This window comes from Macrosteles quadrilineatus, unplaced genomic scaffold (assembly GCF_028750875.1).
Source record: "Macrosteles quadrilineatus isolate MER2022 unplaced genomic scaffold, UCM_ALF_1.0 Scaffold_1__1_contigs__length_201487025, whole genome shotgun sequence".
Lineage (NCBI taxonomy): Eukaryota > Metazoa > Arthropoda > Insecta > Hemiptera > Cicadellidae > Macrosteles > Macrosteles quadrilineatus.
In genome coordinates this window covers 80,740,296-80,752,525 of record NW_026542594.1, presented here as the reverse complement: position 1 = coordinate 80,752,525, position 12,230 = coordinate 80,740,296, and the positions used below count along the sequence as shown (strand labels likewise).

The 12,230-nt window shown below is 34.1% G+C and overlaps 1 protein-coding gene across 1 annotated transcript in view; it reads right to left on the bottom strand.

The window, feature by feature from the left end:
- Positions 1–12,230, bottom strand: part of LOC128983667 (ras-related protein Rab-8A) — a 93,248-nt gene that overhangs the window by 60,406 nt on the left and 20,612 nt on the right. The gene's annotated exons all lie outside the window — the stretch shown is intronic.

Below are 12,230 nucleotides of genomic sequence, written 5' to 3'. Positions count from 1 at the left end.
ATAGCATTAAAGTTACAAGGATTACCAACAGGGTGCAGCACTATTATTTCTTTTAATTCTTTTACATTTAAGACAACAGCTAATTTGCAACCAAAAGGTGAGTGAGCATAGCGAACGAACTTCAACCTGGAGGCGAGTTAGCGTAGTGAACAAGCTAACCTGAAGGCAAGTGAGCGTAGCGAACGAGCTAACCTGAAGGCAAGTGAGCGCAGCGAACGAGCTCCAACCTAAAGGTGAGTGAGCGTAGCGAACGAGCTCCAACCTAAAGGTGAATGAGCGTAGTGAACGAACTTCAACCAGGACGTGATTGAGCCATGCGAACGAGATCATCTTGAAAATTAAGAAGTTAAACGGGGCAAAGCCTGCGGGTTACAGCTAGTATGAAATAAATGCATTTTCCAGATGTGATCAAAATATACTCATAAACAAGCAAACAACAACAGTTTACTTATTCTCCATAAGAATAACATGGGAATCTTAAATTTAATTTTTTTTTTCTCTGTAACCATTAGGTGCATAATAACGCTTCAATATACTAAATTATTTGTTTTTTTAAGCTCTACAAAATAATTTGGAAAGAAATTGCTTATTTTTTTTATTTTTAGGGTCAAAAATCGGAAAAACCAATTTTTACCCCATAAACCCCTGCTCCCATGATCCGATCCTGCTGGTTTGCGAACTTGTTCAAATAAATGTAGGTTTACAGGTTTATACCAAACTTCATCAAAATCGGGTAATTTTTGCTCGAGTTATGGTGCTAACGGACACATATATATATATATGAATTTGAATGGTTGGTGTTTTTGGCCTCTAGGGACCTTAAAACGAAAAAATAAATCGGTTCCAGGTCCAGGTCTTACCATGAGTACTACGGCAATAGCTTATTCCCTATATGGGAAATTCCCTAAAACTTCGCTGAAGCTGGTAACATCACCAGACTTAACGATAACGATGTGCTGTTCGTAGTACTTAACTATCAATGTCGATAACAGTGAACATTCTTGCGATAACTTCGGGGACCCCAGCAAGGCTATTGATGTCGTCACAAACGTTGGCAATGTACAGGATATTGCCAGAAATATCCTTGAGTCAAGTTATCTCCGAAAACGGATAAGAATTCTGCGATACTAGGAATTTCAGAAAAATTACAATGTTGCAGCGAACAGTAAAGATTCTGGTGATATAACAAATCTTGGCGAAAGTAGTAATATAACTGCAAATGTTGACGTAGAGTAGTTTATAATACACTAAAATGTTACAGCAATATCGTCATCACTCTTGTGATTGAAGCCATAATGCCAACATCCTTAGTACTTGCAACTCATAAAACAACAACCGCAATCACAACAATTTTGGAAAAAGAAAAAACGTGTAGGAATTTTTAAATAACTATGTAAAGGAAAGAGCATATTAAATGTGGAATTGACTCTAAAACTCATGAATATCAAATTAAATTTAGACAGAATAGAAAACTAGTGTTTAATTGAATCAAGGAAAAACACAAAGGCAATAATCAAATATAAAAACATAAACATATGACTTAAATAAAAATAATAGTCACATGCTAGCTTATATACAGATCAAAGTGAAAGTCCAACACCCCCCCCCCTCCCCTCACAAATGATCTTGGTGAAGTTATTTAAGTCCAAGTTGTGTCACATGTCTTTCAAAATTAGGTTTTCCAAGAGCTTTGGTAAGAACATCAGCCGTCATTGATTCTGTAGGAAGATACTTCAGTTCAATAGACCCTTCTTCAAATTTTTCTCGAACAAAGTGTAATCTAATGTCTATATGTTTTGATTTTGCACTGACGACAGGATTTGAGGCTATGTGTTGCGCTGCTTGATTGTCATTGTAAATTGTTATCTTCTCATGAAAATCTCCCATATCATGAATTAATCTTCTTAAGTGAAGTGCTTCTTTAGTAGCTTCTGTGATGGAGTAAAATTCTGCTTCAGCAGTTGAAAGAGATGTACTCTTCTGTTTTCGAGATGCCCAACTAGCACTTCCATTTGCATACATGAAACAATATCCTGTGAATGATTTTCTGTTTGTTGACGAAGATACCCAGTCAGCATCAGCAAGTCCTGCAAGTGGTTTGTTTGATTTTTAAAATACGAGTGACTTATCTTTTGTTCCTTGAAGGTATCTTAGAACACGCTTTGCAGCTTTGCAGTGCTCTTCAGAATGGCTATTGTTAAATTGACTCAAATAACTGACGCTATATGCTATGACGGGTCTCGTTGCAACTGCTAAAAACATCAGACTTCCTATCAGACTTTGATAAGGTTGGTTTACTGTTTCATTTAGTGTCGGTTCATTTAATTTCACTTTAGGATCTATGGGAGTTCCAATTGGTTTACAATCAGTCATATAAAACTTCTTTAAGACATCATCAATGTATTTTGATTGATTTGCTATCAGTTTTCCTTCTTTTTGTTCAAATTTTATTCCTAAGCAATGGTTCAACTTACCTAGATCTCGAATTTCAAATGACTTCATCAGTTTGTTTCTTAATTTTTGAAATAATTCTTGATTCTTAGATGCAATGCTCAGGTCATCAACGTACACTGCTATTATTTCATCTTTATATTCAGATACATAAATACATGGATCAGCAAGTGAAGCCTTGAAACCGAAGTCTTTTAATTTAGCATCCAGTTTGAAAAACCATTGTCTTCCAGCTTGTTTAAGACCATATAGTGCCTTGTTGAGATGACATATTTGTTGATCTTCTGGAATTTTGTTTAAATCAGTTAACATTTTTTTTGCTTGCAGTTTTACTTTGTTGTTTTCTTTGTTATCATCTATTATTTCTTTGAGGTAGCTCTTCAATTTTGGTGGTACTTTCATGAAAATATTTTCTTTTATATCACCATTTACTCATTTAGAAAAGCAGTAGATACATCCAATAGATTCAATGTCATACATACTGAACTCAATTTTACTACAGGAGCAAATGTTTCTTCGTAATCAATATGAGGTCGTTGAGAAAATCCTCGTGCTACGAGACGAGCCTTTTTTCTTTCTAATGAGCCATCTGAATTGAACTTTTCTTTCAGGACTAGTTTGCAATCTACAACATTTATATCTTTCTTTTTGTTGGTTATGTCCCAAGTTTTATTTTTCAGGTGAGATATTATCTATTCTTTAATAGCTTCATGCCAATATAAGGGATCATTTTTTGTTTCAGAGCTATCATCATCTGGATTTTTTGTAGGGGAACTTTTGTGTTCTCTGCCGAGTCATCGTTTTCTTCTTGATTTATTAAATCATAATCAAAATGTACATTTAAAATAAGAAATTGCCGAAGAATTTAGACATCTCGACTTTCAATGACATTTCGAAAATCAGGAACCCGTGTCCCATATTCTGTATGCTTTGGAGATCTCTGAATATCCAACAAAAATTCCCTGTATATCTCGAGGAGCAAATTTACTTTTAGTTTGTTTCTTGTTCAGAACAAGGGCTTTGCTTCTAAATACATGAAGATGATTTACAGATGGTATTCTTCTAACCCACATTTCAAAAGGTGTTTTGTGATCGATTGCTCTTGATGGACATTGATTCCGCAAGTAGTTTGCTGTGTTCAATGCTTCAGCCCAGAACATTGGAGCAAGTTTCGACTATGAGACATCTTGATTTGTTAGTGTCCTGTTAAGTCTTACGGCAAGACCGTTTTGCTCTGGTGTATAAGGAGCTGAAAGTCGTCTTTGAATGCCGTTGTCTTGTAGATATTTCTTAAATGCATCACTACAGTATTCACCACCATTGTACGTTTGTAGAAACTTAATCTTCTTATCTTTGAAGTTTTCCATTTCATTTTTGTATATTTTGAAATATTTTAGAACTTTTTCTTGTGTTTGAGGAAATTAACTTTACTATAACAGGATTTCTCGTCAGTAAAAGTTACAAAGTATTTAGAACCACCTGGTGATGTGACTTTTATCGGTCCACAAACATCAGAGTGTACTATTTTCAAATAATCTAATTCCTTTAAATAATTTTGTACTGGGAAGGGCAATTTTGTCATTTTTGACTGAATACATACTTCACAATCACAGAGTTTTTCATTTGGATTGAAGTCAAGTCCCTTAATCGTTCAATTTTTAAGAGCATGTTTTAAATCCAGGGTGTCCACCAGGCCAACCAGAAAAAATTCATGAGTAAAAAAAAATTCCAGGTAGTTCAGGTCGTACTTTTCATACTAAAATTTTTTTTTTGCGCCAACTCCCGCAATGCTGTTTTAGCGCTCTAACACAGCTCGCTATTTTAGTTATCGGAAAGAGCATTCTCAGTTGAGGGGGAAAAGATATGATTGCTGTAATATTGCCTGACACAAGTATTCAATTTTTATAAATTACTGATAAAATAATACAAAAATTACTCTTCACTTGCTGCAGGAATTGATCCGCAGGAAGGGGACTCTCAGATCCCCAACCAGTATCAGTAAATTCATCTAAGTGATTTCTTACATTATGTCCATCTTTCAATTTGTGTAGAATAAATTTTCTTCAAAAGTGTTGCCTTATGAAAAGGACCTTTAGATGCATAAATATTATTCAAAGTGTCCCAAATATCTTTTGAGGTGTTGCAGCTTTTTGTATTTCTAAGCTCACCTGCAGAGATTAGTAGTATTAAATCTGATTTTGCTGTCAAGTCTTGATTCAAGCAGCTTTTCTTCTTTTCAGGATCTTTATCATCAGGACATGGTTCTTCACCACAGACATATTTCCATAGATCTGATTTTATTAATATTGCTTGTGCCTGAATTCTCCAAGTATCATAGTTATTTTTGTTTAGAGGTTCACTTTTCACTTCAACCTAGGCTGACTGATAAATTATTTAGATTGAAAAAGATTTTACTTGGGAATATATTAAATTCATGAGTATAGAACCCTCTGGGCCCATAACCTAAAGGGGAGAGCATATTAAATGTGGAATTGACTCTAAAACTCATGAATATCAAATTAAATTTATACAGAATAGAAAACAAGTTTTTAATTGAATCAAGGAAAAACACAAAGGCAATAATCAAATATAAAAACATAAACATAAATTAAAAATAAAAATAATAGTCACATGCTAGCTTATATACAGATCATAAGTGAAAGTCCAACACTATGAAGTTAGTCTAAAAATGTGGACAAAACTTCTTAGAATCTAATCCTACATTTTAAAGTACCTATCCAAAAAAATTAAATCTATTCCAGTTTTAGGAGAAATACAGTACAACCCTTTTTAACTGAATTCGGTTTAACCGAAACCCGGGTTAACCGAAATGGTTCTATAAAATAATATAGGGCTGTAAAATGCTTTAATAACTTCAGTTGTCTATTTTAAAATAATTTGTATCCCATTGTAACATTTTTGTAGCTGAAATAAAACACTGAATTATATAGACATTCTCTTAAATTCATTTTTCCTACACACTGTGGTGATTAGGGGTCTCAATCCCAGGATCCAATATCCTGGCCGATTTTTGATACCTAGAAATCCCGGGATTGATGACTTTTAATCCCGGGATTAACGGAATTGCAAAACTTATCTTTATGTTAATTTTTTTTGAATTTTGGGACAAAATAAATAAAAATACGTCCAATAACACTTGAAACACATATACTCTTTATTTTTAGGACGATAAATAAATATATATATATACTAGCTGACCCGGCGAACTTCGTATCGCCTAAGTTATAGGTTTCCCCTAAGACAGACCGATGGAAAGAAAGTACCGTTACGTTTAATTTTCAAGATGATCTCGTTCGCATCGCTCAATCACGTCCTGGTTGAAGTTCGTTCGCTACGCTCACTCACCTTTGGGTTGGAGCTCGTTCGCTACGCTCACTCACCTTTAGGTTGGAGCTCGTTCGCTGCGCTCACTTGCCTTCAGGTTAGCTCGTTCGCTACGCTAACTCGCCTCCAGGTTGAAGTTCGTTCGCTACGCTCACTCACCTTTGGGTTGGAGCTCGTTCGCTACGCTCACTCACCTTTTGGTTGCAAATTAGCTGTTGTCATAAATGTAAAAGAAATAATAGTGCTGCACCCTGTTGGTAATCCTTGTAACTTTAATGCTATTGAACATCATAGAACAGAACCAACTTGTTTAATTGAAACTGCTGTTAAGATTCATTAATTCCATTTCTCATAAGGTTAACATGGGAAACTCTAGAGCCACTGGGGCGGAGCCCTTTTAAGAATTTCGAAACGGGAAATAGTTTACGTCCGATTCGCATACCTACAGAATTTACACACCAAATTTCATAACGATCGGTGAAGTCGTTCCGGAGGAGTTTGCAGACAAACACTGTGACACGAGAATTTTATATATTAGATATATATATATATATGTATATGAAATGGTATGAGTAATGATGTATTTTGATTGGAAAATTAAATTATCATTAAACTCAATCATAATAACTCAATTAAACTTTCTGTAAATGTTATTACATTATTTAGAACTTAATTACAGTAGGCTTATAAGTTATTTTGAGTTTTACTTTTGACATTAAACGTAAACAACGCAATTCGTGTACAGGGGTGTCATTTGGGGGGGGGGGGGGCAAGGGGGGGGCATTTGCCCCCCTCTGGATCCTGGGCTAGAGAAAAAAATATGCTGTACTAGCCAAAACAAATATTTTTTCCTGTCAAATCCTAAAAAGCACAGCAGACAAAAATCTGTATATTCTTGTACAGTAATTTGAAACAAAAATTGTTATTGTTTTATTGTCTTAGATAGCACATTTTGAGTTTACATAAATTAGTATTTTTGTTATTCATTTACTTTTTCTGTTTGGTGCTGTACGATAAATCACTTACTTCTAGTTTATATATGCAGTATACATAAAAATTCAGATTTTTTAGAAGCATTGCTTTGTCATTTACTTTTATGAATTATTCAAGCATTAAAATTATACATGTGTATACATTTTACGTAATTTTTTTAACATTGTAGACTACCAATTTAATATAGTTAAAAAGAACCTTTTGTACTTTTGTGTCAAATTATTTTATTGGTGATAAAATTCGATTTGCTTTTAAGTTCTTAAATACTTGTATTTTATTTAAAAAACAAAATAAACTGTTAAATACTATAGGCTATGAACAACCGTATTCATTGCTAAATGTTGTACAAGAGAAATTGGTCATGAATCTAATAACAAACATAATATTAATACATCATGGAACTATTGATCACGTTTCTTAGATGACTAACTTACCAACATAAAATTATTGTGTTTCTGTCTGTTGTCAATAATTCTTAGTTTGATCAATTTTCTGCCTAAATTTAAATAAATTTTACTCATAATTTTTTTTTTTTATTTGAAGTGTTTTTGACAATTAAAAAAGTTTAAACCCCTCATTTTTGTTTCAAAACTGCAAAATTTTCTCCCCTTGTGACTGGGGGACCCCCCGGTGTTTGCCCCCCCCCCCCCAAGGATTTTGTGAAATGACGCCACTGTTCGTGTAGCAAACATAACATCGCAATCGGAAATTGAAGTATTATTTTCATTGTAGCTATAAAATATAAGTATACACACCATTATAATTTCATTATTAAGATTGCTTTCATACATACGCTACTACATAAGCAGATGGTTTATTGTTTTTCTCCACACTATGATGTTTTTAGCTGTTTTACATATGTTAATTGGTGGCTGAAAGTTACGTTTTGCTGGCCATGTAGGTGTCATTGTCATTTGGGGACCGAGCAGGTTTTTACATCCCTAGGGCCGCAAAATCAGCTGCTCGCTTACTTTCTTAAAACATGAATGCATATTAAATACACAATCAGTATCCATAGCATTGCAATTGAATTGTTTTATTGTCACCGTTGCCTAGCAACTATTTATTATTTTTGCTGATTCCTCAAACTGTTTCTTTACATAACCTTAAAGTTGTAGCTGTGTTGTATCAGTGTGCTTTATTGTTGTAATAGTTTATGGTGTGGTCAAAAATAGCGTTCGTACCACAGACCGAAATGGTTTTGCAGCTCTCGATCGTTTTAAGTTCTCGACTTCGTCTCGAGTAAAAAAAAGTAAAAAGTATCTCGAGCCGGCAGAACCTCATTTTTGGCCCTAGGTATGAAATATACTGTTACAGTATCTTTATTGTTTTATTGCTGTCAGCCAAAATAAAATTTTTAAGCTGCTACTCGTTATTCTTCCCATTTTATCTTAGTTGTCATTAATCTATCTATTAGCGTGACGAATAGGCTACGTGGGAGTGTTTTTGCTCGTGATTTTTTCAATGTACCTATTTATTATATTCTAGAGTGACATATCAACATTTATACACTGTAAATAAGAAAGACGGGTGATGAAAGTTCCGGCGAAATTCCGCAGTGCAACACTGGTAAGGCCAGTTTAAAACATTAAATTACTCAACGAGGGGGGACTTCTCGCTCATTTAAAATGGCTAAAAAGTTAAAAATCATAATATCATATAATCCCAGGTTTGATCCTGGGATCCCGGGATCGGCTGAGGCGAATCCCGAAATCCCAGGATTGGATTGAAGGCCCGGGATTGAGACCCCTAGTGGTGATACATTGGCTATTTTTAGCATATGATGGGTTAACCGAAAAATTGGTTATCCGAAACGGTTCTCCCCCCTTTATTTTGGTTAACCGGGGTTCTACTGTAGTTATAAACCATTTTAAAACTATGAAGTTGATAAAATATGTTTTTTTTTTAACATTCAAGTAGGTATAAATTTTCTATCCTATATTCTGTAAATGGACACATTGATAACAGTAGTTAAGAAATAAAATAATTTTGGAAATTAACTCTAGGCCCTACTATTTATTTGTCTGACCGGCTTGTATATTAGTACATGACAAAATTAGACAGTAAACTGTACTAAAATCTTGATTAAAAACTTTAGTCAATGATATATATTAAAACGTGACAGGGTTTTTTTTATTTCACGATTCTGAATCAACCACTTGACGGATTTTCATGATTTTTGTGTTAAACGAAAGATAATTTTGAGAACTAGGGAATGTCGAAGCCATAATTTTTGTTTAGGGTTTAAGTTTTTTTTAGAAATTAAGTTTTAATTTTCAAAAAGTCTAGCAGCCGACGCGAACATTCTAGACTAGCTTTTGGCATAATACTGTAGTGAGCTGACAGATTTATCAGCTGACATATGTTTTAAATAGTTTTATTGAATTTTGGTTGCTATGAAGAGAAAAATAAACAAAGAGACATTCTTTTAGGTTTTTCAACCAAAGTGGTTCATTTTTATTTGCTCTAAACAATTAATTGTTAATTACTTTTAAAAGTATGATAAATTAAACAATAATATTTAGTGGAAACCTCTAGACTTTATTTCAAGTATTCTTCTATTTAAAAGTGGTTCTTTCGAGACGTAGGAATTGGCTAACTCAGGAACTCGCTAACTCGGTCGTGTGTCGGAACTGGCTAACTCTGGAACTGGCTAACCGTCTCAGTCAGGAATTGGCTAACTCCGGAACCCGCTAACTCGATTTTGTCTCGAGGCGGAATTCGCTAACTCTGGAAATCGCTAACCCGGCCGCGCCCACTGCTCGGAGCGTTGCCAACCTTGTACGACAAAATAATCGTACACTGCCGTATTTCAAAATGTCAGTGTCTATAAAGATACAGTAAATGTTATTGTTTTTTGTTATCAATTCCACTTTTAACAGATAACTAGCCCAAAGTAATTAAAAGACAATTAAAAAATCATGAAAAAGTGTTTTTTTTATTAAACTGTACAATGGCCAGTTAAATGTTCATGATTTCGATCTTAAATATAAATGCCATCAGTATAAAGGAAAATAATAGAATATGAAAAATATTCAAAATTTAGTTTAATTGGTACTAAATAATTAAACCTCTACGAAATTAAGCTAAAATACACGCAAGTTCTTAAACACGGAAAACAGATTTAATTGTAATGTCGTAATAAACCAAAACTATTAATTATAGTCATCAACCATCGTAACTTTCATAACTAATTCATAGATTTTAAATTAAATGTTCGTCGTTGAACCGTCCAACTTACGTGTACAAATATGATGACATAGACTAAGTTTTTATCTAGGCCTAATAGTTTGAACCAAAGCATTGTAGGCCTACTAGTAAATAGTTGCCTAATTCTAAAATGTGTTGAATTCTTTTTGCAATTACATGTTTTATAACCGTTTTTATATTGTACACCTAAGCACCACTAGTAAAAAATAGGAGAAGATATAATATTCATATTATAAAACGAGACAGGGTTATTTTAATTCACGATTCTTAATAAACAAATTGACGGATTTTCCTGATTTGAGTGTTGGGTTTCCTTTATATTGCTTTCACAATCGATATAAACGATACCAAGCCATTGCTCGGTTCACCGTTCCCCAGTACTGAGCTACACAATAGACAATAACTTTGTTTTTGGATAAGATCAAGTAATTTTAGCTATGGCCACCATTCATAAGAATTGTAACAAACAAAAGAACGCTTGGGTCCATTTAGAACCAGCCTGGAGAAAAACTCCAGACTTTTAAAAAGTAGGCCTACTTAAAGACGTAAAATTAATATTAATTCAACAAAATTAAGGGATGACCCGGGTTCTACACTAATAGCCTACGATAAAAGAAATTTACAAGTTGTATTTATGCATAGACTAACTTTTAATGCAATCCATGAATACATTAGGCCTACCACTTTATAATGTATTGATAAATATTTATTTAAATTCAATAGCTCTATTTAAAAATGCATTACCACTACAATGTAATTCTGTAATGAAGTTTAACGTGTAAATTTTATTATGATTTACGATTTAAGGTTACAAGCCCAGTAGGCTATATAAAATACGAACTCAATAATTTTATTTTCAGAAGTTTACAAAATGGTATTTATTCAAATTAAAGAAACAAATGGTGGACTACGAAAATAGATATTTCATAACATGTAATAGATCCAAATTAAATGTGCATTTTATCTTTTTGCATATCAATAAGCTACTATTTAAGTAAGAAACCTACGTATAAAACATACTCCCTTATATTAGTACATTTCTCATCCTTATGGATCATCTGAAGACAGTTGTATTGTTAGTTCTGTCCGGTGCACTGTCTTAAGAGATCGTGTTTTGTTTACAATTGTTTCTTGTTTCCAGTAATTTAAAACCTCGTTTAACCAAATAAAACGTTCTAATCACAACTAATATCACGTCCCCTAGTTATATAACCAAACAGTAAAGAACAAATCATGAAGTTAACTATAAAATAATAGAAACACAATTTTGTCGACACTAGCGATCAGTGTCACCGGACATGAACTAGACACGAAAAACGAGCTTCAAAGTTTACAATGGGATGTAAAGTTTACTTGTGTTGGTTAGTCTATGGTAAGACTATAATGCATTTTCCACCCTAATAATCATAAGAATAATAATACGATATAGGTACTACACTTTCGGCAACACTGGCCAAAAATATTCGTGCTTGGCTCCCATTGGACGGCCCGCAAGGCTTCTGATTGGGAGTTAGCGAGTTCCACCGAGGGACCGAGTTAGCGACTTCCGTACAGGGACGGAATTCGCTAACCCGGCTCTAGAGCGGGTTAGCGGGTTCCGGAGTTAGCCAATTCCGAAACCAAACAAATTAGCGAGTTCCTCTCATCGACCAAATTTGAAGATAGGGCGTTTAACATCGGGTTAGCGAGTTCCAGAGTTAACCAATTCCGCGGACCCGTTCTTTCCACTAAAATTTGTGACCCCGATTTGAACACATCAAGAATGAATACATAATGGAAATCAATGAAGAAGTATTTGCAAGACTAAAACTGATGGAAGAGCAAAACCAAGATCTCAGAAAACAACTTAATGATGTCATTGAAGTTGACTCTGAACATTTAAGACAAAATCATGATTCAGAAGAAGATTTTTTGGTTAATCCAATTAATCAGAAAACTCAAGAAAGAAACAATTCAGTAAATCCAAGACCATCTGACAACATAACTTCAATGCAATCTCCACAATTAAAATTTCCCCATTTTTGGTGTGAGAAACCAGCACTTTGGTTCATAAAGATTGAGGCGATTTTCTCTTTATGGCACATTTTTTATGAGAACCTTCGTTTCACACACGTGACACACTTAGATGAGATGACTGCTTCCGAAATAGAGGATTTACTCTCAAACCCAAATCTGGAAAACCCTTACATGAGCCTGAAGAAACAGGGTGTCCACAGAAAATTTGTCATTAA